The 27190-nt window shown below is 40.7% G+C and overlaps 1 protein-coding gene across 8 annotated transcripts in view; it reads left to right on the top strand.

Annotated features, from left to right (window-relative positions):
* INPP4A (inositol polyphosphate-4-phosphatase type I A) overlaps nucleotides 1-27190 on the top strand; it is a 196215-nt gene that overhangs the window by 48008 nt on the left and 121017 nt on the right. For 7 of the 8 annotated variants that reach the window (XM_069072968.1, XM_069072965.1, XM_069072967.1 and 4 more), the window contains exon 2: nucleotides 15660-15735. The gene's annotated coding sequence lies outside the window, so the exon portion shown is untranslated. Of the gene's footprint in view, nucleotides 1-5848; nucleotides 6982-15659; nucleotides 15736-27190 lie in introns of those variants that run through there. The other variant, XM_069072962.1, reaches the window with a different exon arrangement.

Here is a 27190-nt window from a genome sequence, read left to right as displayed (position 1 = left end):
CCTCCAGTGGCTACAAACTGCAGCTGTCCTTCCTCTCTGCCCTGGAACTGAAACCAGGGACTCTATTTTCTTGCAAGTACCATAGCTGACAGGGTCCCCATCCTGCACACTGGACTCACCAGTTGTGGGGTAGCTCCTTCTGTTTGCAGCTACATCCCAGACACTCCTGGTCAGCACAGCTGTGCTTGGTGTCACTTGAAAGTGGAAGGGCCTTCAGTCTTCTCCTACTCAGCCATCAGACCCCTATAGTATTTGCAAAAAGAGGTTCTAAGACTGAAGCTGCTTCTCCACCCAGGTTCCCCCTAGGTCTTGTTTCTTGTTTCTCCAGAGATGGTCTAGGGGTATTTTATACAGGTTGAACCTCTGCCACTTGAGGTCAGGTCTTTCCTGGGGTCTTCTGAAATTGTCTTAGACAACTACTTTGACCTGTGTTTATTTCTGCTGCTCTGAGGTGATGTTCAGTCTTTTTTTTTTAATGGAGGAAATTTGGAGAACTGAAAGTTTCTGACCTATTCTGCCATCTTCCCAGAATCCTTTTTAACACTTAGTAAGTTGGAATCACTTATTGAGATATAAAAATAACAAATTTTCATTGTAGTTATTGCAATTGTCCATTTGCCTCGCACCTTATGAACTCTGTGGGTCTTTGGGAAGATCCCCTAATTCCTGATTCACAAAGTAAGAGAATTTCCCTGGTCTTCCAGTTACAGTTTTCAGTGGGACGGCTTCTCTTGTTTCACAGAGATGTTAAGAAAGGGGAAAGCACCTAGTCACTTTTCCTTGGTGGGCATGGACTACACTGTTTACTAGATGAAAACTTGAGGCCCTGTTGATAGTTTTATAATCAAGTCTGATGCAATTTCCCAGTGTTGATATGTACAGCCTTTAGAAAAATTGTAAGTAGGGCCATTGTATGTTTCACCATAACATGCATGTGACTTAAAGGTTTATGCAATAATCAAATGATTAGGTCTATGTTGGTAGCACCAATGTGCCCCATTGCTGTGAGTCATTTTGCCCCAGTCAAGAGACTACAATTGTATTTATGATACTTATGGAGTGGCTCTGGGAATTGCTTCAGATCCTTTAAAACAAGTGTCAAAAAGAGTTTAAATGTCAAGACCAGCCCTACACTCAACCGTAGTTTCTTGCCTTTATCACAGAAACATTGTGTTTTCTTCATGTGCAGTAGCTAAGAAGATCACCAAGAAGTTCTTTTGGCAGAATGTCTCACTAGTTCCATCTATGCTATTATGTTTAGATTGTTCCTCTGGAAATACCTTAAGGGAAAAAAAAACGGTCTCTAGATATTTAGAGATGTTGAAGAAAATATTACAGGGGCTTTTACTCGTGTTATTGGACTTTTTACAGTTACAATGTCAAGGCAAACATCCTCAAGGATGTGTAGTGTTTGGTGAGAGTTGTTTCGTCCTTTGTATCTCCAATCACTTAGGTACATAGTAGGCCCTTAATGCTGATGAATTGATTGACTGTCACTTGTTCTTTCAGACACATTTTGGATTGCATGACTTTGCAATGCCCTTTATGTCGCACACTGTGGTGTTGCATTGATTTCTTAAATGGTGGGTTACGACCCCGCCGTTTAAGAAGCACTGAAAGACTTACAAGTGGAAAAAGTTTAAGAAGTACTGGTGGGAGGCACCAAAGTGGCGATTTTTATCTAATACATGATGTCATAACATAGAGACCCTTGGTCAGGTGTTAGTTCTCCTGAAACAAGTGATGCTTGATTGAAATATAACTCTAATTAACCTATTACTTATTCTTCAATTTCAGTACTCTCTGGGTAGGAACAAAGGAGGGTTAAGATAAAAAGCGGAGTCTCTCTTTCCTGTTGCTGAGACTTCCTCCTCCAAGGATAGGAATGCCAAATCTTGGCTGTTCCTAAGAGGTTCACCAGGCAGTGAGAGAAAGTGACTGTTGTAGAAGCTTCCTAATGCTCTTGATGAAGGCTTAGAGGATGGTCCTACTGGAAGCCACATGCTTCATCCTGAGTCACTGGAAGCTATTTCTCTAAAAACATCAGGTCTGTACAGCCTGCTAGGTACACAGCCCCCCTGCTGTGGGAGCAGCCTAAGGTTGTCTAGAGAAGTTAAGAGAGTTGGAGAATAGCCTTGGGTTGGGAAGGAAAAGTAGGAAGTGTTTTAAGCCTCTTCATTAGCCACTGAATCCACTAGAACCTATTCTTGCCCCAGTAATTAGGTCTCTTTGGACTTATCTAAGGGGACTTAGTTGCTGAATAGCCAGGAGCACTTCCTTGGAATATAATTACACTCCTAAGGTGGCTCTATTGCATTTTATTGAGAGGCTCCAGTGTATCCCACCAGTTGAGTGTAAGTGTAGAAAAAATACCTCGCGGCTCTTGGATTCTATTATTCCATGAAACTAATTCTGTGTTTGAGTATGCTTCTAGGTCATAGGGTTTAAAAGCTGAAAGAACCTTAGAGCCCTGAAAAAGGGACCTCAGAAGGGGTGGCTAGGTGGCACAGTGAATAGAGCACCAATTCTAGAGTTAGGAGGACCTGAGTTCAAATCTGGCCTTAGACACTTAACACTTACTAGCTGTGTGACCTTAGGCAAGTCATTTAACCCCACTTGCCCTGCCTTCCCCCTCCAAAAAGCAAAAAGAAAAAAAGAACCTTAGAGGGTCATCTGGTTCAGTTCCCTCATTTTACAAATGAGGAAACTGAGGCACAGAAAGATTAAATTACATGTCCAAAGTCACACAGGTATTTTTGCTGAAAGGCGAAGGGCAGAGCCAAGATTTGAACCCATGTTTTTTGACTGTCCCTATAGGGCTTTTTTTCCTTTCCCACTGTACAATGGTGTGGAAGGGAAGAAATCAATGGAAAATAGTAAAATATCAGGTTTATGTGATTATGCCTGGCATGACTTCCAGGCAGTTAAAGTCTTTAAGTAAAATAAAAGAAAACTCTCTTTAGTTGTACTTTGTTTTGGAGACTGCATGCCATTAGGGTCTCTTATCTTCTTTCTTCCCATTTTCTATAACCCTACTACACCAAAATGACGTTACTTAATTTCATGCCTGGAAGATTTGATGACTTACAACCACGCACTTAACAAATCTAACAAGGTTCCTTGCCAAAGCCCAGGCTTACAGTAGAGGGAGGAATATATTAAAGTCTTTAGCTCAGAAGTGATACAGACAGTATGTTGTGAAGTCTTGGAAGAAGGAGGGGGGAAAGGTATGTTAACCTTTGACTAGAGAATGGGAGGAAAAGTTCATGTGAGGGACCACAGGGCCCAGAATATAATAGTCCAGGATATTTTTCTGAATGTAGACGGAAGGAGAGAAGAATTTGACTGTAAAAGGGAGAAGAGCTCACAAGTTCATCATTTGGAAGGGCTCACAAAGACCTTTTAGTCCATCCCATACCTGTAGACACATGTCTTCTACAATTGTCAAACTCATATAGGAACAGGATCCCAGCAGGCCATATATTGAGTCAGAAAACCACATATAAGATGTATTTTTATTTATTTTGTTAAATATTTCCTATTTACATTATAATCTGGTTCTGACAGAAGGCTTGTGATGTACAGTATGTTTGACATCTTTGCTCTAGAAAATACTCAGTAAGCAGCCATCTAGCCTTTGCTTGACAACTTCTAGCGAGAACAAATCCACTGCTTCTCCAGGCAGCTTATTCCTTGGTCAGATCCATAGGAAGGTGTTTGTTTTGTTTTTTAAGCAGTCAGTTTCAATATGACTTTGCAGCTTCTGCCCCTCACCTCTCTTTGTGCCTTCTGGAGACAAAAAAGTAAGTTGAATCCCTTTTCAGATAATTGAAAATAGCTATCACATCATTCCCCTCCATTTTATTTTGAGATTTTTATTGATATATTTTGGCTTTATATCTCCAGAATTTTCCTTGTATTCTTCACTTTTCCTCAGGGCCATCCTCTTTAATAAAGTTTTTTTTTTTTTTAAGAAAAGAAAATTAAGCAAAACCAAGCAACACATCAAAAAAAATCCAATATATGCAGTGTTCTACTTCCTTGGAACCCCACCTCTGAAAAATCTTTTTTTTTTCACTTTATAAGATTTTAATTGACATAGTGTTTTTATGTCACCTACATTTTCCCCTACCCTCTCCAAGGGAGCCATCCCTTATAATAAATATTTATTTTTTTTACATTTTGGAGGGCAGTTAGGGTTAAGCTACTTGCCCAATGTCACACAGCTAGTAAGTGTTAAGTGTCTGAGGCCAGATTTGAACTCGGGTCCTCCTGACTCCAGGGCCTGTGCTCTATTCACTGCACCACCTAGCCACCCCAATAAATATATGTTTTTAAAAGACGGAAGAAAAGATGAAAAAAAAATCAGCAAAACTAACAGACACATCAAAAAATCTTGATGTTCCATACAGCGTTCCCATACTCCTGACTCTCATCCCAGCAAGAGAAGATGCCTTTTTTTTCTCTTCTTTGGGCTCAGGTGTGGCTGTCACAGTTTCACAGCATTCAGCTGAGATTGTCTGGTGGTTCTCCTTTCCATTTGCATCACCATAGACTCCATACATGATGTTTTCTTGGTTCTGTTTCCTTCCCTTTGCACCAATTTATATGAATCTTTCCATCCTTTTCTGCATCTTCATGATCATCATTTCTTATAGTGCACTAATCTTCTGTTACATGTGTGTAACACGTTTTGTTTATTTCTCTATTGATGGGTCTCTGCTTAGTTTCCATTTCTTTGCTACCACAAAAATACTGCTATAAATGTTCTTGGTATATTTGAAACCTTTTTTTTTTTTTTTGTCATTGACTCTCCAGATCTTCTCTTTTCCAGGTTGATCATGCTCACTCCCTTTAATATAGCATGATCACCAAGCCCTTGAGCCATCTTGATTCCCTTCTTCTGGACATTTTCCTAAAATGTGGTGGGCAGAAGCAAACTAAATATAGTCTGACTATGGAAGAGTATCATGAAACTCTTGATCTCCCTTTGCCTACATAGAAAGTTATTCTTCATGGAGTCTGAGACTACATTAGCACTTTGGGATTCCATAATAAATTATTGATTGATATTTAGCTTGCTATCTACTGAAGCTCTGAATTTCATTCAGATACACTGCTATTCAGCCAAACCTTCATCATCTTGTAGTTGTGAAGCTAAATTTTTAAACTCACATATAGAACTTTGTGATCTCCATGTTAAATTTGATTGTATTAGAATTGGTCCAAGTATTTTAACTTGTCATGATCCTTTTGCTTTTTTTTTTTTGAGAGGGTAAGGTAGGGCAATTGGGGTTAAGTGACTTGCCCAAGGTCACATGGCTAGTTTTGTGTTAAGTGTCTGAAGCCAAGTTTGAACTCAGGTCCCCCTGACTCCAGGGCTGGTGCTTTATTCATTATGTCATGATCCTTTTGGATCCTGATTCCATTACCTAAGGAGCCCCAAAAGAGAGATTGAGTGTTTAAGGCAAACACATTATATTCTTTGTGATTTTGATTTGAGATAATCCAATGAAAAATACTCTTTACTCTTTGTATAAGACTGGTAGGATGGAGTGGTGAGATCGGTTAGTCATATTTATTTGTCCCCACCCCCATACATTGCCTAAATGCGTTTCCTAGTATAAATATTCCCTACCATTCTGGGAAGCTGTAAGAAATCTGTAACTCTCTTTTTTTCCCATCCCCATCACTGAACCCCTAGGCAGAAACTGTGGTCTAGCAAAATTCCACAATTTCAGGTCTTATCTGTCCCTTCTCCTGGAATGCTTTCTACACTTATTTCCTCCTACCTGCTTTCTTATTAAGTACACCCAGATTAGCAGTGGTTAACTATCTATTGAAGTTGTTGCCTTTTAAAAATTTTTAGTTTTGAAAAGATAGGTAGTAGACACATTGTAAAGAAACAGACTTCTTTCATTCCGACAGGAAAAAATTTAGGCTCCTGTGGTGGAGTTCAGGGTGGAAAAAGAAGTATGGAATGAGTGTTTTGGGGGTCTGCAGTGCAGGGATTTTTCACAGGCCTACATGCACTCCTCTTTCTCTGGGTTGCTTCTTTTGTCCAGATTTTGTCTGGATTGCTTCTCATCGCCTTTACTCTCCGTATGTCTTCTGTGCCTTTCATGGAGATTTGAGTTCCTGCGCATTTCAGTCGAGGACTGATAAACCAGCATCTTTTAAAACCACTTGGGTGTGACAAATCTCGACCAAGTCAGTGTCCGCTTGCCCTTCCAGCTCAGTCAGAGGGTTTTTTTTTTCCTAAAGGGATGATATGGTGAAGAGACATCCCCTTCAGTTAGGATATTAATACCTTGGTAGGTTTCCTTTTTAAATGACATTAACTAACCGATAATGAGAGAGAACTCAATCCTTTCCTTACCTTTGTTTTAGAATTTTAAAAAGGTGGGGGGATGGTCAGAATAGAGCATGAGTTTGAGTGAGTGTCCTTTCTTTTAAAAAAGGCAAAGAAACCTTATAATAGCAGAAAATATGAGGACACTTGGCTGGTAGCTATGTCACCTGGCTTAAACCTCTGGTTTTAGAGATGAGGAAACTGAGGTCTAAGAATGTTGTGACTTGACTCTGGTCACAGAGCAAGGCAGTGGGAGCAGTCTTCTGATCCTGCAGCCCTTCTGTACTTTTTGCAGTACACCCTGTCATCTTTCTCAGTTATTGAAGGAGAGATATTGTAATAGAATTTGGAAACTAAGGAACTTCCACTCCTCCTGCTACATCTGCTGTGAGTCAGGGTTGGTAGTGAGTCACATTGTCAGCATGCGTTTTAGCTGGGATTCAGCTCGGCTGTGCTGGCGATGCAACTGATAAATTAATTTTGATTACTTGCTACTACTGAGAATCGGGCCTGGATTCTCCTTCAAGAAGGGCTGAGATCTAAGACTTGTGCTCAAGTCAGAATATGAACCCAAACGATGCCTATATTCTGCCTCTTTCACCCTCACCCAAATAAAACATTGTAAAAAGGTAAGTGTTTTTCTTAAAGGCAGTGGTGGGGGAGGGGAATAGACAGTGCTTGGATAATTCTGTGTTTTCATCCTCTGATGCTTCTAGTTAAAAGTATTTCACCGAACCTAGTTATTGCTGAGGCTTTGTTTGAAACAGGACAGAGAAGATCAAGTGCTAAATGTGTGGTGATGCGGCATCCAACAGTGTAAAATGATGCTTTGTTTTCCACCTTTTCTGGTGCACTAAATGTTTTATATAATTCAGGGCAGCCATGTTAGAGAAGGAGGTCATCCTTCACCGAGGAGCAGCAACATGGATCATTAAGGCAGAACGGCGCCCAGAACTCCTTCAGGGACGTGGAGTTGGCTTGGTGAATCTTTCAAGGCTCCAGAGAGAGCAGGACGTTCTTTAATTACTACTAAGAACTTCTGATAATTTTTATAACTTCATAGCAGAAGTCTTTGTTGCTGTTGAAGGCAACTGCCCAGATGTGCTGCCGTAATATTATCCTTAATATAGCCAGAGTGCATCTGAGGGTACCTGGAGAGGTGCTTCCGGATTTATTCTTTACGGACATGTCAAGTCAGTCAATTAATAAACTTATTGTTTACTTATTATTGATTTGAAGTTCTAGGAAAAAATAGGATAGCTGAAGAAATTGAACTTTTTAAAAAGTAAGACTAAGTCTGACATTTAATAAATGTTTAGCTGGAAAAATAGTGGCAACAACATCATTTTGTGTTAAATCCTTGGGATTTTATGGCCCCAAATAGGCATAAGAAATATCAATTTCATGATCTTCTTCTGATTATAAGAATGAATATTTTTCTCAGCCTAATTGATCATTGTATTTCTTAAGCATTTTGAATTGGCGCATTAGAGGTGCAGTAAAAAGCTGGCTTCTGATGTCTCCCCCATGGACTTTGGGTGTTAATGGTTTGGATTTGTGATCTTTGATTTATATTCCACTTTGACATGAGGTTTTTTTCCTCTTCTTACATTGTAATCAAACTTTACTGTCTTTAAGCATAATGATAATTGAACCAGCCATTTATTTTATTGGGATGGGGGTTGACTTCATAAGAATAAGGAGTTCCCCTGGTATGGCAATTTCTGTTATCAATGTAGATTGGCAGGCAACTCACCTGTAATCTCTAATCTTAGGTCAGAGAGTTCCCTGGCTAGGCGGTGCCATAGTGCATAGAGTGCTGGGCCTGAAGTCAGGAACTCATCTTCTCAAATTCAAATCTGGCCTCAGACTTTTATTGTCTGTGTGACCTTGGACAAGTCTCTTCACCCTGTTTGCCTCAGTTTCCTTATCTGTAAAATAAGCTGGAAAAGGAAATGCAAACCACTCCTGTATCTTTGCCAACAAAACCTCAAATGGAATCATGAAGAATTGAACATGACTGAAAATGAATGAACAGCAGCAGGGTTTAAATTAATGGTATATTTTTCTAATGGGAAACACAGGTCCTTTGCTCCTTTACATAATAACAGCCAACAAAACTATAAAAACCATAATTCCTCTTTGTCTTTTATTTCACAAGTTAAAGAACTCATTAACCAACCTGTTATTCATAAGCCTTTTGATACTTGGGTGTGTTGGTCCTTAGAGCACAGTTAGCCTTTTGAGGGTCACTATTCAAAATCTTTGGGGTTCAACCATGATAACTTTGTGGAAAAAATAAAGGAATTGTTCTCTTTTCCATAAGATCAGTTTTAAATTTTAAAGTTCCATCATTGTGATTATTGGGAAGCTAATAAACTCTCCATTGTTCAGTAACTAGAACTCAACATCTTTCCCCAAATGCTTCCCTCTTCTGAATTTCCCTATTACTCCTGAGTGTACTACTGTCTTTCCAGTCATCCAGGCTTCCATCCTGGGTATCATCCTTCACTCTTTACCCTCACTCACCTTACATGTCTGATCTGTTGTTATATATATATATATATTTTTTTTTTTTTTTTTTTTTTTTTAAGCAATTGGGGTTAAGTAACTTGCTCAAGGTTACACAGCCAGTTATTTCTGGGTGTGGTGCTGAGTGTCTGAGCCCGGGATTCGATCTCCAGGTCGTCCCAACACTGGAGCCGGTGCTCTTACTCGCTGAGCCACCTGGCCGCCCCCTGTTGTTATACTTTGTCATTTCTACCTTCACAACAGCTTTTCTTGTTTCTTCTCACACAGACATAACACTACAAATTCTTATTACCTCTTGCCTGGTTTATTTCAATAACCTAACTGGTGTGTCTCTCTTTGACCTTCTGAGCTTCGCAAAGTGATTTTTCTAAATTCTAGATATGAACCTGTCACTTCCCTGCTCTCAGAGAGCTCCAGTCACTTCCTATTACCCGTAGGATGAAAAAGAAGCTCCTGTTTGGCCTTTAAAACTGCTCACAGTCTGACTCCTTTCTACCCCCTAGGGTCATTGGAAGGACCAAATGAGTTACTTGATTGAAATAATGTGTCTTAAAAAATGGATCCTATTTACAGTTAATTGATTTTTGTCCTGTCATGTTTACCCAAGTTATGATTCTTTGTCTCTGAACTTAGTTCAGAAATTCAGCTGTCCTGTAATGAGTTAAGTGTAGAAATCCAGTTCTCTTGTTAAACCCCGTTCTATTCTTATCTCAAGGAAATCTGTTACCATTGAAGGAGGCTGGTGTGTCATCTCTGTACCACTGAGCTGCCCTCCAAGCATTTCCAAAGAATCTGGCCCACTTCTCTACCTTGCAGGTAGCCGTAAACAGTGTTAAGAGGGGGCTGTTGCTGGCTCCTCCTTTACAATTTCCTGTCAGTTATGTTGTTTGCACCCCCTGATACTGTCTATTCCAGGGGTAGGGAACCTACGGCCTTGAGGCCACATGTGGCCCACTAGGTCCTCAAGTGCAGCACAGAACCAATCCCCTTAATAAAAGGATTTGTTCTGTAAAACTTGGATTCTATCAAAAGGCCACACCACAGGACCTAGAAGGCCACATGTGGCCTAAAGGACACGGGTTCCCTACCTCCGGGCTATTCTGTAACCAATTACATTGTTTTCCCCACCTACCCAGCCTTGTTCTCTTATATTTCCCCAAAATATGTGAAGGCTAGTAAGCCTTACCTTGTGGTCTCTGGTCATTGAAAGAGAGGCCCTTGACCCAATTCATAGGTTATTGCTAGCCTAACTAATAAATTGGTTATTCTCAGACCATTGTTTCTTAGTTTACCTTAATTTTCAGATATAACAAAAAGTGCTTTGAATACCTTGAAGCATGAAATAAATTATTATTACCTTTCCAGTATTCTCACCTTTCACTTCCTACTATGTACCCTGTCAACCACAAGCCAAATCTATGTTCCTGAAAATAAAAAGCTGATAAACAAAACCCCATCTCATGCCATAGTACTCAAGTGATATAATATGTCTCTGAATCATAGACTATTTGAAGTTCCTCCAGTAGAACACTCCCATCTCCTATATTTGGGTCTTTGCAATGGCTGTTCCTGATGCCTACGCTGCTTTCTGCCTCTTCACTTCAGTCCATCAGTTTCCTTGACTTTCTTCAAGGGCAGCTAAGTGGCCTGGGTGGGTAGACCCACCAGCCCTGGAGTCAGGAGGGCCTGAGATCTAATTTGACCTCAGACATGTGTGACACTTGGGCAAGTCAACCCTGTTGGCCTCAGTTTCCTCATTCCAAGTATAGTCTTATCATCCATTGACTTGTTCTTCCTGGCCCACCACACTCCATCTCCTCATTCTGCCTTTTCATTGACTGTCCTCTTGCCTGAACTCTTCTTGCTCCCCACCTCTCCCTCCTGGCTCCCTCCTGGCTCCCTCCTGGCTTCCTCCTGGCTTCCTCCAGGATTCAGCTCAGGTGCTGCCTTCTTCAGCAGACCTTTCCTGGCCTCTTTAACCTTACTTCCTAGTATGATCCACCTCTGTTTTTTAAAGTAGCCATGACTTAAATGTGAATAACACCAAATTATGCACATTCAAGCCTGAAGTCATGTCACCACTAAAAAAAAAAAGGCGTTTATCCTGTGCTGCTGTGCACACTACGAAGACACAAGGGCAGTGGAAATTGTGTTGAAATCAGTCAGTTAATTTAGATTTAAATTAAATTGAAATTAAAATAATTGAATCAGTTTGCTTACAAAACAGGTGACTCCCATGCAAGGTTTTTGTTCTTTATAACTTCCATGTTATGGTATTTCCACTGTTCATTTGCACAGATCCAGATGACATTCTTTCTCTGCTGATCTATGTATCTTGTGTGTATGTGACTTTTCGCATTGTTTCCCTTGTTACCATATGGTAATCTCACTTGGTAATGGGGGGACATCTTTCTTTGGACCCCCAGCACTTAGCACAGTGTTTGGCCCATAATAAATGGTTATTAACTGACTGCCTCTGGGAGCCTTTTCAGCTCTAACCTCGAATCTTCTCATGGTCTTTTACTTTGTTTCCAAGTTTCTGTTACTGCAAAAAGACACTTTGTAATTTTCCAAATGCAATCCAGCCCCAACCCCCCCCCCCCCCTTGCTCAATGCTGGGCCTAATTGTTTTTCCATCTACAGTGCCTGTATTTATTATTGTAAACTGATTAAGAAATGAAGGGAAGGAAGGAAAGGTTGTGGATGGAAGCTTTCTCCGTGAGTTGAGCACAGACTCACTGTGTAGGTTTTTCTTTTGTTCAGTTGTTTCAAGTTGTGTCTTTATGACCCTATTAAGGATTTTCTTGACAAAGATAATGGAGTGATTTGCCATTTCCATCTCCAGCTCATTAGGGTGAAGTGACTTCCCAAGGTCACACAGGTAGTAAATGTCTGAAGCTGGATTTGAATTCAGATCTTCCTGACTCCAGACCCAACCCTCTACCCACTACACCACTTAGCTGCCCCAAGATTTAGGTTTCTCGAGGACTCATAATTTTCAGTGTCCAGGAGTCTTACCCAATTGGAACACACAAACAGGGGGAAGACCTCCATCCCTTTCTATCAGCTTTGCTGTCTTGCTGACAATAACAGGCCCAAAACAGCAACACTGGATGAGTGAGATGAGTGCATCTGAACATAGAAGGCTTTATAAATGCTTGGGCAACATTGAATTCTGCTAAATCCTTAGACTTTGCTTAGGGGCTCCCTTATGAGCATATGGAGCAGGAATTGAGCCAGGTCTTAAAGGATGAATGGGATTTTGATCAGCAGTGGGGATGGAGTGAAGGAGGCTGGTGGTAGGAGGGGGAGACATTGTGGGAAACCTTGTGAAGGATGCAAAGGAAGGAAAGTAAAGTAGCACATTTAGGGAATAAACAAATCAATTAGTTTGGCTGGATCTTTGGGTGTGTGAAGGGAGGAAATAGAAATTAAGACTGAAAAGGTACATTGAGCCTTAAATGGCAGATTGAGTACTTTGGACTTTATCCGGTAGGCATTTGGGAGCCAGCAGAAGTTTTTGAGCGTGAATAACATATAAATTTTGCAAAATTATCTGATGATTGTGTATATGATGTGTTGGAATGAAGAGAGACTTAGAGAGGGAATCAGTTATGCTATTTTAGGAGCCTGTGTGTGAGGTGATGAGGATCTGAATTTCCATGGCGATAATAGCAAACTGAAAGAAAGGAATGGGTATGAGTGATTCTGAAAGAAAAATTGATAGGATAGCAATCGGTCTAATCAAGAGACCCTGCAATCAAACCCCTTTTCTGCCACTTATTATCTTTGTAATACTAGGCAGCTCACCAAGCCTTTCTGAGCTTCATAAAATATTTAAAAATCTCCTTTGTAAAATGAGATTTGACTAGATTAGAATTTCTTAACCTGGGGTCCATAATTGGTTTCCTTTGTTATCCAGTGTGTTTTATTTTATTTATTTTAAAACTTTATTCTGAAAAGAGTCTGTGTGGTTCACCAGACTGCCTGGGTCCAAGTGAAAAAAGAGGTTAAGAACACCTTGACCTGATGACCTCTAAGGTGTCTGAATTCTAAATCTCTGATCTTATAACTGTATGGGTTACCACAAAAACTCCAAAGAGGAAAAAAATAGTAATAACCTCTGAAAATAGCTGTCACAGACTGAGAAACAGGCTTTATGTGGTTAGAATGAGAAGGGCTCTTAGCTCATGTGATCTTTTGGTAGCTGCACCTGCACAAGACAATTTCCATGTGTTTGGCTTTGAAGAGAGAAGAGGAAAATGAGAAGTTAACCATTTTTACTTGGGGAGAAAAGGGTTAAGGGTGTTGTATGGAGAGTCAAATGGGAATTTCTACCATAGGCTTTTCTAATTAGCTTGAGTGGATGTGAGTGTTTCCTTCTAAAGGACACAACTAGATGATTAGATGACCAGCTGAATAAGGTGAAAGTGTCAGAATTTTCTTCTTGGAAGATTGGGATCCTCTGGAAGAACTCTTATTAACTTGCGTTATTGGTCTCTTGCCAGCATGTCTTCCTTGTTCCCTAGTCATTTTTTAAGTTAGGGCTTAATACCAAACTGTTTTTTATATTTCCAAGGAACTTTGATTAGAGATTAAGGTTGTTTTAGAGCATCCTGGAAAGCGTTCTAGATCATTTATGCCATTCATTTAATTTAAAGGATTTGGGCTCGGGTGAAAGTGGATAAGAGGAATGTACTTGAATCTAACCATTAAGTTTTGTCTCAGGTTTTGTCCCTCAATATTAGAAGGATTCATGGGTTTTTGTTTTTCTCAAGAGGCTTATTGTTTTGGGATTTGTGGGCTTTTAATGTTATATCACTAGTTCTTATATCAGAATTACAAATAAGCTTTTGGCTTTGGTCTAGAAGAAACAAAAAATTTCCTGGAGAAAAATAGCTACTTATTTGTAAGTTCTTAAAAATAAAGTAGATGGGCCAAAGAGAGGTCCATGGCCAGGCTTTGACTCTTCTGGCAAGACAAAGGGCCAGGGCCAGGACCAGGCAGAAACTCCAAGTTCTTGTTCCTTTTACCTCAGATCTTAAGTCCAAGGAGGGACCCAGGATGCAGGTTCTACATCTTTCAACAGTCCTAAGGCCAGATAAGAGAAAGCAATGAATCTGTAATTCTTCATGATGGGAAAAGCTTTAAAATCCATTTATCCAATTTTAAGTGCAAAACAGTGAATTGAAATAAATTGCCTTCCTTAGGTTTCTAGCCTAATCCTTAACTAAAGTTCTTTAAGGCCTAGGATCACCCATGATCATGTGATATCCATTTCCTTAATGAATATGAAAATAGAGTATGTAGTCCCAGAATACCCCTAATTTGGGTATTGCCTCCCAAAACTTCCCTGGGCTAATCTCACTAGTTCATTCTTCTAGTCACAGGCTCACAACCTCAAGTCATCATGGAGACTTTCTCATTGAATGGTGACCTGGTTAGTGTTTTTCCCACATTAAGATATAATCAGTTAGCTAATTAAGTTTTTCCACCCCTAACTAAGAAACTAAGAAGAATATGGATGTGGTTCAGGGAGCTGGGAACCCTGAAATGGGGGGGGGGGGCAGGGAGTCACAGGGTTCTGCCTGGAAAGAATTCAAGCACTTAGACCTTCTTTCAGTCAAAGTAGCAAGCTTTATTGTAATGCCAAGAGTGTGGCTAGATCCCTAATGAAATTGCAATTTGAGCAGATCTGGGTGGGATTAAGGAGTGTTAAATAGCCTGGGGTGGGCCAGGTGATGCCCTGAAAGGAGTTGAGTGGTCTGGGGTGGGTCAGAGAGCCTCTGTGAAAGGACTGTGGAGTATCTAGGTCAGCTTGGGGAAGAGGCCAGTGATCCCGGCTACTGAAATGTGTGGGAAAATTCAGGGACTGCGCTGCTTTCCAAGACATGGTCTTTTACTTTTAGGGTTTAGGTCACATCACCCCATCAGAAATACAGAAGGATAAATTGAACAGTGTTCACATAACCTAAAATCAAATGACTGCAGTAGACTTGTAGGGTGCTCACTCTCCCAGCTAACAGGCCTCCCTTTCTTGAGAAGGCCCTCAAAGACCCCAATACCACTTTATTATGGTATGATAATTACTATTCCTCAAAACAACTTTGAGTCATCAAGAAAATATTTAATTATGTTTGGTTTAAGAAAATAGGAAAGGGTGTAATGCAGATTAGCCAAAATGGTGTGTGTGTGTCTGTGTGTGTGTGTGTGTTTTGGGGAGGGGGCTTTGGGAGTTGGGGGTAGTGGTGGTGAGGTTATTTAAAAAAACAGGCTTTCAGCTTTCAAAAAAGCTTAGCTGTTAAGAGACACTTGCCCTGGGTTTCTGGACAGCTGAGGTCTTTCTGTAATGACATTATATTTTAGAGTGATGATTCTTAGGTTAGTTATTGCTGGGTTCACTGCAAAGCACCTATTTTCCTTACCATTTTATATGGGAAGAAAAAAGGGGAGGGTTGTTACCATATTATTTATTCTGGCAGTGTTATTATCAAAACCTGACTTACCTTGTTTATATAGGGTAGGTTTAGAATCCCAGTTTCTGGGAAATAGGTCAAGTGATCCTAGGATCTGGTTTCTTTATAAACAAAACAAAGGTCTTCCTATAACATTAAGGATACTCTCATTCTCTCATTCAAAAGCAACCACTGGATTGAAAAGGTCACCTCCTAAGTGCAGCTGCAAGTTTGTTTTTAGTCTCTTTGGGGGAGGATTTCACTGAAAATCTACCCTGAACCTGCAGGTCTATAATAACCAACCCATTTCTCATTGACAGGAAACATCAGGACTCCCTGAGGACTGCTGTCATTCAACCCTGGTGATGCCTCCAGTGTGACCTAAGGATTGAGTCTGTGAGTATGGATGGGCTTCTTCTTGAATTATCTGGTGCATCATGGTCCCTGAGTTTTAAATTTCACAGTGACACCCAAAAGCCCTTCCTCCTTGGAAAATTTGTCCCTGCCAGCAACACGCTCTTCATGCTATAGTTTTTCCTCTCATTGTGGAGGTGTGAGGAACGGGTTTTATTCAGTTTGACATCTCTTTTGGGGAGCTGCATCAAGGTGGTGGCAGGCTAACAAAGAGCTGGACCTGGAAGCAGGAGCATCCTGATTCAGACCAGCCTCAGACACTAAGTATTTCCTTCTGGGACCCTGAGCTGGTCCCTTCATCTTTTTGGGCCTCATTTTTTTCACTTGTAAAGTAAAGGGTTAAAGTAGATGACCTCTTAGGTCTGCTTCAAACTTGAGGCTATGTTTTTCCCAACAGGTGTGTGATGGTAAGGAGTATGACTGCCTAAGATATCATTGACTGTCTTGGCAGGCAAGTAGTGAATTATTAAGTCAGTGGCATTTAAAGATTTTATTTGGGACTTATTCCTGATTTTGCTTATTTGATGATTGATTTGATTTTTTTAACATGAAAAAAATTATTGGTATACATGAGTATGTGTGTGTATTCACCGTAAGAAAATTCAGCTTTGTTTCTTTTCATTGGATTGGATTACAAATAAAAACATTTCATCTAAAGAATTGAAAACTATTAACAACTGTATGACAAGAAAGAATTCAAACTATTAGCAATTATGTGAAAAAGATTCCAAATCACACCAAATCACAAAACAAAAAGAAACACAAATCAGATTTCCCCTCATCTTGAGCAAATTGGCATAGATGACAAAAGAGGGGAACAGTCAATGTTGAAAGGATTGTGGTCAGACTGCTGTACTCACTAAAGTGCTTTTGGTGATGCTGTGGATTGGTCCAAGCATTCTGGGAAGATACTTAGAATTATGCTAAAAAAAAGGAACTAAAATGACTAAAATATCCATGCTCTTTGACTTTAGAGATTCTACTGCGAGGCATATACCCTAAGGACGTCAATGACATATATGTCAAAATATTTATAGTAGCAGTTTTTGTAGTGGCAAAGAACCAGAAATAAAATGTGTCTCTCCATTGGAGAATAGCTAAACAAATTGTGGTAAATGAATTTAATGGAATGTTACTGTGCCATAAGAAAGGATAAATATGTACTTCTTGATGCTACTTGGCACCATTGTGAGATGCTGGTAATATTGTCAGACTTTCCAGCATGTTTGCTAATTCAGAGCCTTTGAATGTCAGGGCAAGGAATTTGAATGTTACTGAGTAGGTAATAGGGAGTCACTGAATGTTTTTGAGCACAATATGTCCATGACCATGTTTGTGCATAAGAAGGAAAGGTCTGTGGACAAGGAGAAAGAGCTTCCTTTCATGGAGGTTGTTGTGAGCCTGCTTGCTGCCCAGAATTAATCATTAGACTGTGGATGCTGCCGCAGGGTGGGAGCTGCTGCTGTCTCCCTCCCAGTAGCTCCTGCTCATTGAACCAGCTGTGTGCCTTTTGCAAGGGCAGCACAGCACCCACCATGGAGGGTTTCTTCCTTAGGCACTGGAGCATTTTGGCACTGCCCTCTTCTCTGTGATAGAGGGCAGAGAAAGGCTTTTGGGCCTCTTCCTACCCTTCCTCCACAGCCAGTTACTGACCTTATCAGCTGATGTCACTAGTTCCTGCTCCTGAGGCTTGGTTTTGTGAGGATTTCCCCCATCTACCCTACCCCTCCCCTTGCTTTTTGGATTTGGGCCCTCGTCCTCACCAAAGAGGTACAGTTGGGTTGCCCTGAGGGGAGTGCTGAATTTGAAATCAGCCAAGACCCAAGTTTGAATCTTCCCTCAGAACCATACGAGCTGTGTGACCATGGGTGGCTCTCTACAACTCCCTCAGCCTCAGTCTCCTCATAAAATGGGGATGGTAATAATTGTACCTGCCTGCCAGGCCTGGTTTGAGGATCAGATGATTACATGACATGACATAGTGAAATGCTTCATAAGTCTTAAAAGTCGTAGTGTCCGAGTCAAGTATAAACTTGTGTGTGAGGGTCCCTGTAGGATCCAATATTCACTTAGAAAACTACTGCCCCTCCACCCCGATGGGGTCAATTGAGAAAGGCACTGCCTGTGCATCCGCCTAAATCCCCGCAGGCCTCAGCGGGGCCCAGGTGAGGGACAGACAGCATTTGTGCATTCAGCCCTAAGGTTCCTCATTCACTGACCACTGACCACCTTCTTCATAGGGACAACAGACAAAGAAGGCACATTGCCAGCAGTAGCCTCACAAGTTGACATCACCTCTTCCCTGTATCTCACTGTGCACCTACAGTGGATGTTTATATTATTTATCATAATATAAACAAGTGTGGTGGAGATGTTTTGTAACAACCATGGGAACTCATATCTAATACCTGGGAACAAGAGATTGTCATGGCTGTGGATCCTGGGAAACTGAACTCTAAGAAATAATAACAAAAAGTCACTTTACACACACTAAAATCCACCTTACTTACGCTAATATAATGCTTCATGGTTTGCAAAGTGCTTTACGTATGTTATCTCACATGTTCTTCATGTTTTTTATTGTTGTCAGTGGCTCTTTTGCCTCCTGAAAAAAGTTCATTCTCCTTTGTCTGGCATTCGAGGACCCCTTCAGTGGTCTGAGCGGTCTGTTGTAGATCACTGGAGATCATTGTCTCCATTGTGGAAAATTAAAAAGAAAAAGTACAATATGTCTTATTGTTGACATTAATTGGGACCTTTGTTTGCTTTCTCAAGAGAGAGGCCAAGAGACTCAAGTGGCCATTTATAGAAGGAATATTCTTCATGAACTGAAAAGCAGAGGGTTACAGTAGAACAAATACTCGACTTGGAGTCAGGAACCCTGTGTTCAAAAACAGCTTGTGTAGGCTGGGCTTTGCTAACTGTTTCTGCTTCTGTGAATCCAAGGTCCTTTCACGTATTTCTATAACACACAGAAACAAACGCTTTCTTGATGCTGCTTTCAGTCCTGTATCCCATTAATATGTGATCCTGTCTCTTTCACACATTTAAAACAAACTTGCAAGGCAGCATGGTTGCTTTTGATTTCTAACAATACAAATACACAAACTACATTTTATTGAATTTATTGTGCCTGCATAAAAGTTATTGAACTGAATCCAAAAAAGGGCCCTTTCTGTTCACATTTTATTTGTTAATACCAATTGAGTTGTCCCAGTTGTGTCTGCCTCTTCATGACCCCCATTTAGGGTGTTCTTGGCAAAGATGCTGGAATGTTTTGCCATTTCCTTCTCCAGCTCATTTTAAAGATGAGGAAACTGAGGCAAACAGGGATAAGTGAGTTGCTCAGGGTCACACAGCTAGTAAGTGTCTGAGGCCAGATTTGAATTTCAATCTTCCTGACTCCAGGCCACCTAGATGTCCATTAATGCCAATAGTAACTCTCACTTACTGTAGTGCTTTTAGGTTTACAAAGACCTTTCCTCAAGACAGCGCTTTCCTCAGGACAGGTGGGTGATGTAAGCATGACCCACATTGTACAGAGGAGGAATCACTGTGAGAGAGATTCATCAGAGAGATTCCTGTGCTTGGTTAGCATTGATGCAATGATCAAGAGCTTCCTGTCGTTCTTCCACTGTCTGAAGGGTACCAGATATTAAGTATAAGCACACAGGTAATCTCTTGTCTCATTCTAACTCCATGAATGGCCCACCTCCCTTTCTGCTCACCTCTGTGTGTTCTCAGTGTCTGTCATGCCGCTTCTCACGAGTGAGTCATCGTTGGTAAAATGCTGTAGTTACTCAGGCACATCAGATGTCTTGCAATTATCGCTTTTTGGGGTCACTTGTGACTCAGATTCTTCAAAGAGTGTGCTGGTCCTTGATTGTCAGCCATATCACATCACTGGAGAACCACTTCTGTGGCAGCAAACAGTTTAGGATCACTGAAAGTGTTTTTTAGTTTGCCATTCTAATTCATGACAAAATCCTGGGCCCAGCTCATGTTTCTCCTCAATGCCTGCCTGACATATACATATTTTTACTTTTTATCATGCTTTCTCATATTCTTCTTTTTCTTTTCTCTCTACCTTTCATCCTTCCTCCCTTATTCCTCTTTCTTTATCCCTAAATTCTCACCTCTCTTCTTTCTCCCTCCTTTTTCTTTCTGTCTCTCTCTCCCCCTCACCTCTTCTTTGCCATTTTCCTCCTGCACCCATTCCAGCTATAGAGGATAGGGTAAGCAGAGGTCCACATACAGGAGAGGCCAAGATATGTGTGGCTAGATACAGAGTGTGGTTCAGTCTGGCTGGAATGTTAAGAATATGTGAAAGGGGGAAGTATTAGGTAAATAAAAGCCTGATTGTATTAACAGATGCCCAGTAAAAGATTGGTAGTGGAGGAAGTTATGGGTATTATGTGATACACACACATTGTTGGATCTTTTGTCTATTTAACCACACACTAGTGTTACTACTATATTTGACCACTGAGTAGTTGGAACACAAAATCCAAGTCAAAACCATTTTTTTAAAGGAGAAGGCAACAAAATTCTGGCCAGATATATGTCAGTGCCATCCCATTAAGGCTGGAAGTCACACCCTCCTTTCCTTCAAGACTAGATAATGATTTTTTAATATACTTTTCAAATAGACCTTATTTTTGGGGGTGGGGGAGGCAGTCGGGGTTAAGTGACTTGCCCAGGGCCACACAGGTAGTAAGTGTGGCTGAGGCTGCATTTGAACTCAGGTCCTCCTGACTCCATGCTCTATCCACTTTGCTACCTAGCTGCCCCCAAGGAATGTAGTCTTAAACTGATTTGTTTGGGGGCTTGAGAAGGAAGAAGGGAAAGAAATAAGCATCTATATAGTGCCTGCTATGCACCAAGCATTGTGCTAAGCACTTCTGCAAACATTCTCCTTTGATCCTCCCTATGACCCTGATGGGTAGGTGCTATTATTCTCATTTTATAGATGAGGGAACTGAGTCAAACAGAGGTTAAGTGACTTGCCCAGGGTCACACAACTAGTACATGTCTGTGGCTCAATTTGAATTCAGGTCTTCCGGACTCTGCCCAACCACTAAAATTAGCAGTATCCAGCTGCTTCTACTTGAATACTTCTTTAGAAAATGTTAAAACACTAAAAAGTCAAGTGGGATTGCAGATGAATGCTTTTTATTGGCCCTTATTCTAGTTACAGTTTTTCTCCCAATATTTTGTTATAAAAGCTTATCTATCTCAGAGACTTTTTTTCTTCTATCTCCTTCACGTCTATTTATGGAAAAGCCCATCAGCAGCTAACTAAGGTGTGTTCACCTGCGGTTAAGCACAGAGAGCTGTGAAAGTGAACTGGATGTCTGTCTCGTAGACTTGTTTCCTTCTGAAACATGCGGTGGATTATAAAATGGCAGCCTGGACAGGCGATAGTCAGCAGATTAAGCGTCAGGTCCCTGGGTTCTGTCCTACTCTCCCACTAATTTCATCTGTGATCCTGGTGAGTCAGGGCCCAGTATACACTGTCCCTTCATAAGTGTTTGGATTAATTCCATGAGGTCACCTCCCTGGGCCTCAGTTTCCTTGTTGTTAAAATGAGAGGGCTGGACTCTAAGATCCCCACGTCACACAGATGATAAGTCTGTCACCTCCGCCCCCTCCTCATCCTCCCAAGTGCGGTGGATCTTTTTTCATTTCATAATTAACAGCTGCCTCCTCCCCCTTCATGCCACCACATAGCCCTGAGTTTTAGCCCTTTATCCCACCCCATTTAAGTTCTCACGGTGTGGAGTCTCTTTCCTGGCTCACGCTTTCATATGTGATACCTCAGGATTTTTTCAGCACAGTGAGCCAGGCAGTCCGATGAATGTAGAACTTTGGAATGGAATCCATAAAAGGCCAAACTACGGAAACTCTAGTGCATAGACTTTCTCATGGTTTTATTTCCTGGCATATACAGACAGGGCAGCTAAAAACAACCTTGGAATTGGTGTCTCTCTCTGTAGCCTTTCATGGACAAAGAGGAAATACTCTCATTTTTGAGAGAGGTTTTCCAGCAAAAGTTGAGTTAAGGCCTGAAAGAACTTTCAACTGCCTTGAAAGCACAAGTCACATCGCACATCTGTCTGAGTGTATAACAAACCTGGGGTCTTCCAAGATCTGAAAATACTGTACCTCCTTCTCTTAATTGCAAAGATGGGGAGATGGAGGGGGTGGAGAATATTTCATATCATTTCAAAAATGATCCTGCTGGTTTGTTTTGATCAACTGCTGATTTTGTTTGTTTTTGTTTTTTTCATTAAAAAAAGCAAAGCTTTGTTATGTGTGAAGATTTACTGGAGAGGAAAGGGTTTTATTCCCAAATGAAGATGATATAAAAACAAAAAGACTTCTATTGTGTTATTTTTCTTTTAACTGCATCTGGGGAGAAGAAAGCTATAAAATTTAGGTTATTTCAGATCAAAGGTCTTTCACCTTGGGTCTGTGAGCTTGTTTTTTTACTTTAACTTTCAGTATATTTTATTTCAACATAAGTTATTTTCTTTGTAATGCTGTGTATCCTGTTTTATGCATTTTAAAATATTATTCCCAGAAGGGTTACATGCATTTTACAAAACCCCCAGTGGGTTCCATGACACAAACCAGTTAGGACTGTCGTTTTAGAAGTTGTAGTCAGTACTTACAAAGTCTTAGAATACTGTCATTGTGTCTTTGCAGAATTAACGTAACTGCTTAAGAAGGCCAGATGTGATGTCTATGATATGGTCATATCTCATGACCACATGTGAAAATGTTGCCTTTTTGCTTTGTGAACCTTTATTTTGAACGTTCTTGCGATATCTGTCAGAATGTTGCTTTTCTTGATTCCAGGCCAGGAATGGAAACAGTACAAAAGATTGGCGGGTTCTAGTCCCAGGTGTTGCATAAAATTATATTGTGACATGGACCAAATGACTTCACTTCTCTGGGCCTCATATTGGCAGAAAATAGTCCTTGACAGCAAGGACTGAGTCAGGTCCTATTTTTGCACTTGTATCCTGTCCTCATTGCCTAGCATAATTCCTGGCAGGTAGTGGACTAAATACATTTCTGTGATTTTTAAGATCCCTCCCAGTGCCTAATCTTTTGTGATTCTTTACTTTCATATATTTATATATAATGATTTTAACTTTTCAAGGTATGTTATAGTAACTCAGTTGGGACATAGAGAGCCAATGGTTTTTCTGTTTTGTAAATGAAGGAACTAAAGTGAAGGAAGGAGATGATTTGTAAGAGTTCACAAAGTTAACAACAGTCCCATTAAGAGCCTCTTTTTTTTTTTTTTGAGGCACTCGGGGTTAAGTGACTTTCCCAGGGTCACATAGCTAGAAGTATCTAAGGTCAAACTTGAACTCAAGGTCCTCTGACTTTAGGCCTGGCCCTCTATCTACTGGCAACCTGGCTTCCCAGTTTTATTTTGGAACAATCTGCCTCATAAGTTCTCAGTTGATTAACTGTATAAGGAAATATGGTATTTTCAGCTCTTTGTTACTCATAGAAATTTTTTGGCTATAATGCCAACAATTAGATTTCCAGGTTATTTTTCTTCCATAGTCATCACATTTGGTTTCTTAAATGGTTTTGTTAATTCCATGTGTAAGGCAATTTGACCACATATTGGGATCTTGTATTAAGAGTGTTTCCCCTAAAACTCTCAGCTCCTTTCTCATATCTATATATGTATGTATTGTTGTAATGGGAATGTAAATTTTTAAGATCTTCGCTGCCCCTAGGCTAAAGTACACCTGGAGCCTGGGGTGGGAGGCTTGTTTTTCAGTAGATACTTCTTGATTGGCCAGTGAGTCAATAAGGTTGTTACATTCTCTGAGCCAGGAGAAGGTTTTATAAGCCCTGATGTGTAGCTTTGTTTTGGGGCTCACTTTGAGAAGTGTTCTGTGATTTGATATGGATTCTGGGAAGCCGTTGTCCGGAGCCCCCCCGGCTTTGAAAAACCCAGATGTTGATTGGGTATGGATGTAATGGTTGGACAGTTTGGAAAACTGTCTACTTGATCTGTTTCTCTGTCTTGATAATTCTGTCTGTATATTCTGAAGTTCGGGGTGCTGACCTTTTCCCCCTGAACTAGGTAAACGATAAATATTTAGCTGATTAAAGTAAGCTTGTTAACCCGTTTTGAGTTGCTTTCCTTTAACAAAGCAGATCCAAGAACCTGTGTTAGCAGCCACCCTGGGGACGCTGGGGTGCTTGCCGCTACAATTGTGCACACTGACCTTTGTCCTGGATTGTTGCTAGGGTTCATTGCCAGCTCTCACCAGGAGTTGGCACAGTGGAACAGTAGATGGAGTACTGGGCCTGAGTTCAAATGTGGCCTCACATACTATTTGTATGACCCTGAACAATTCACTTAACTGCTGTCTGCCTCAGTTTCCTCATCTGTAACATGGGAATTATTATAGCACTATGTCTCAGGGCTGTTAGGATCATATGTAAAGCTCCTAGTACAGTGCCTGGCAATTAATAAATACTTAGATCTTCCTCTTCCTTCCCCAGCTAAGGCCTATGTAAGTGAATGAATGTTAGCAGCAAAGTCCATCTTTCCTGAGATTGCTGATTCTTCTCACATCAGTGTGTCACCCCAGGGCTAGCCTAACAGAACTGCCCTAGATAATTGCATATTACAATGGGTCTCTGTTGCTTCTCTGGGATTTACACCTTACTGACCCTGCCACCATCTCCCTAATGAAGAAGGGATGTGTCATCCAAGCATAAATACCCTTTTTATACTTCAGTTGCAGTGCCGTTTGGGTTAAAAAGAAAAAACCCTTAACAGGGTCATTCTGATCAGCAGAGAAAGGCGTTGGAGAGCTCCATTTTGGTCCTAAGTTACTGCACAAGTACATAAGTTCCCAGAACATTTTCCCAGTGGTTCATTAGAGGGAATATTCCAAAAATGAATTTTCTACACAGGCTTTCTTAAAGCTCTTTGTCCCCAAACTGTCTTCAGTATGAAACATTTATATATCAATAGGGGGAGCACAGAAAGTTTTAATAAATCTTTGGTGCTGTTTCAGGAATTGTGACTTTTAAATGGTATATGTAGTTTTGCAAGGAACTGTGGTCTCTGTGTGAGCTTTGGGTTTGAGATCTGTGGCAGTTTTGTGGAGTGCCAGGAGACACTTGTGCCATTCTCTGTTACCAATTACCGTACACAGATTTCCTGACTGGTTCCCATTCTCTTTGGAAACAATAGCATAATCATCTTAGACAGCTTTGCTGGCTCATCGCCACAGTGGAAGAAGGTGGAGCTTATAGCCCCCAAATGCATGTGTTTTCTGGAAATTTTCCTGAACAGTCCTTGTGCTGTGATGCCTGAGGTGAAGTCACCAAGGACACCCTGTAGTTGAGGGTGATGTCCCTAAGGAGAAGCTTCTTTCCTCTGTTGCCTTTCTTCCTGGAAGAACAGATAACCTTTTCCCCTTAATTATGAAAGTGTGTGTGTGTGTGTGTGTGTGTGTGTGTGTTTCTGGGGAGTGATGGGAGTAATGCCAGAGCCAACTCTACACTACATGGAAATAAAGAAGTCCCATTGTGAATTAGATCTCAAATCTGTATCCCTACCTTAAACAGCGTTAGTGACCTTTGCCCCAGGATCAGAACTTTCCAACCCAATTTAGGTGGTGTAGCAGATAGAGTACTGGTTTTAGAAAGGAAGACCTGAGTTCTAATCTTGCCTCAGACAATTTCGTTAGCTGTATAACCCTAGTTTAGTCACTTACCCTGTCAGTCTCAGTTTCCTCATCTGTAGAATGGGGATAACATAATTCACAGGTTGTTGTATTAAATGGGATAATCTACATAACGTGCTTTGCAAACCTTAAAAAGATACAAATGCTAGCTATATTTGGTGTTATTCCATCATTTGTTGCCTCTCTGACCTCTTCAACTAGAACTTTCCTGCCGATAAATGTATAGTAATTGTCCTCTCTTTCCTGCCTTAGTGCTATTTGCTGGACTCAGTCTCTTGCCTGACTGACACAGGGGGCTGTGTCAAACTTCTAGCCCTGATTTCCTCTGGTAAATGACCTTTCCGCAGCTGCCAGAATCCTTTTGCTTAGCTAAAATGCCAGTCTCTGATCCCTCTAGGCCAACACTTTCCTATTGCTGTTCATGCCCCCCTGTATTATATGGTTATTTGAAGGCTACAGGCTTTGTCTCCTTTCCTGCCTTCTACCTTGGTCTTTCTCCCCTCCACATAGATCTGACAATGTGCCAGCCCCTCCCAGATGGTGTGACCTTTCCAGACTTTGTGTTGCTCCTTTGGGTTGGACAACAAAAACTGCCTTGTTTTTAGAAAGCCACTATTAAAATGCACTTATAGTATCAGTGGGAGGAAGGGCCCTGGTATTTCAGGCCTTGTCTCATGGGCATTTCGTCATGGATTAGTTGATTGGATTAACTGCTTATCATATTGGAAAACTGATCCTAAGCAGAAAAGATTTCATTAAACGAATATTTATTTATCAAGTACCTCCTGTGTACAAGTGTGTTAGTCCAATTCTTACTCTCTGAGAAGAAAAACACAGGTCCATGTTCTATAAGCTAGGCACTGTTTTATGTTTGGTAGGACAGAGGAAGCCAGGGCACTTCTCAAATGCACCAACACACGTTTAGGAGAATCCACGTGCCTTTTAGAATACGCTGCTGCTCTTCAGTAAATTAGGTATGGATACACACCAGGGATGTTGGTTTTTTTAAAAAGCATTTATTAATCACTGACAATGTGCTAAGCACTTTACAAATATGTCTTTTTTTAAAAATCTTGTATTTATTTATTTTTAGTTTTCAACATTCATTTCCACCAAGTTTTGAATTACAAATTTTCTCCCCATCTTTTCCCTATCCCCACCCTAAGGTATCGAGCCTACTGAATATCCCTTCCTCTAATCTGCTCTCTCTTATATGTTCCCCCATGCCCCCTAACTTTCTTTTTTCTTTTTCCCAAATGCTTTATTAACTTCTGGTTTACTTCATTCATTTCCACCAGATTTTGGGTTACAAATTTTCTCCCTGTTTTTCCCCTACCCACCTCCCCAAAATAGCAGTCCCCTAGGATATCCCCTCCTCTTATTTCCCAATTACATGTAAAATAGCATTAATAATAGTATATATATATATATATATATATATATGTATATATGTATTTAAACATTTGGTTTTAAAACTTTGAATTCCAGATTCATTCCCTTCCTCCCTTGTCACCCACCCTTACTGGGAAGATAAGCAATTCAATATAGGTTGTACATGTGTAGCTAATGTAAAACATTACCGTAGTAGATATATTGTAGAAGACTGACTATATTTCCCTTCCTCCTATCCCATCTCCCACTTGATCTATTCTCTACTTTGATCCTGTCCCTTTTCAAAAGTGTGTTCTTCCAACTTCCCT

This window comes from Petaurus breviceps, unplaced genomic scaffold (genome assembly GCF_028583685.1).
Source record: "Petaurus breviceps papuanus isolate PSGF00001 unplaced genomic scaffold, PetGlider_PUasm1.0 90849, whole genome shotgun sequence".
NCBI lineage: Eukaryota > Metazoa > Chordata > Mammalia > Diprotodontia > Petauridae > Petaurus > Petaurus breviceps.
This window is presented reverse-complemented; position numbering and strand designations above follow the sequence as displayed.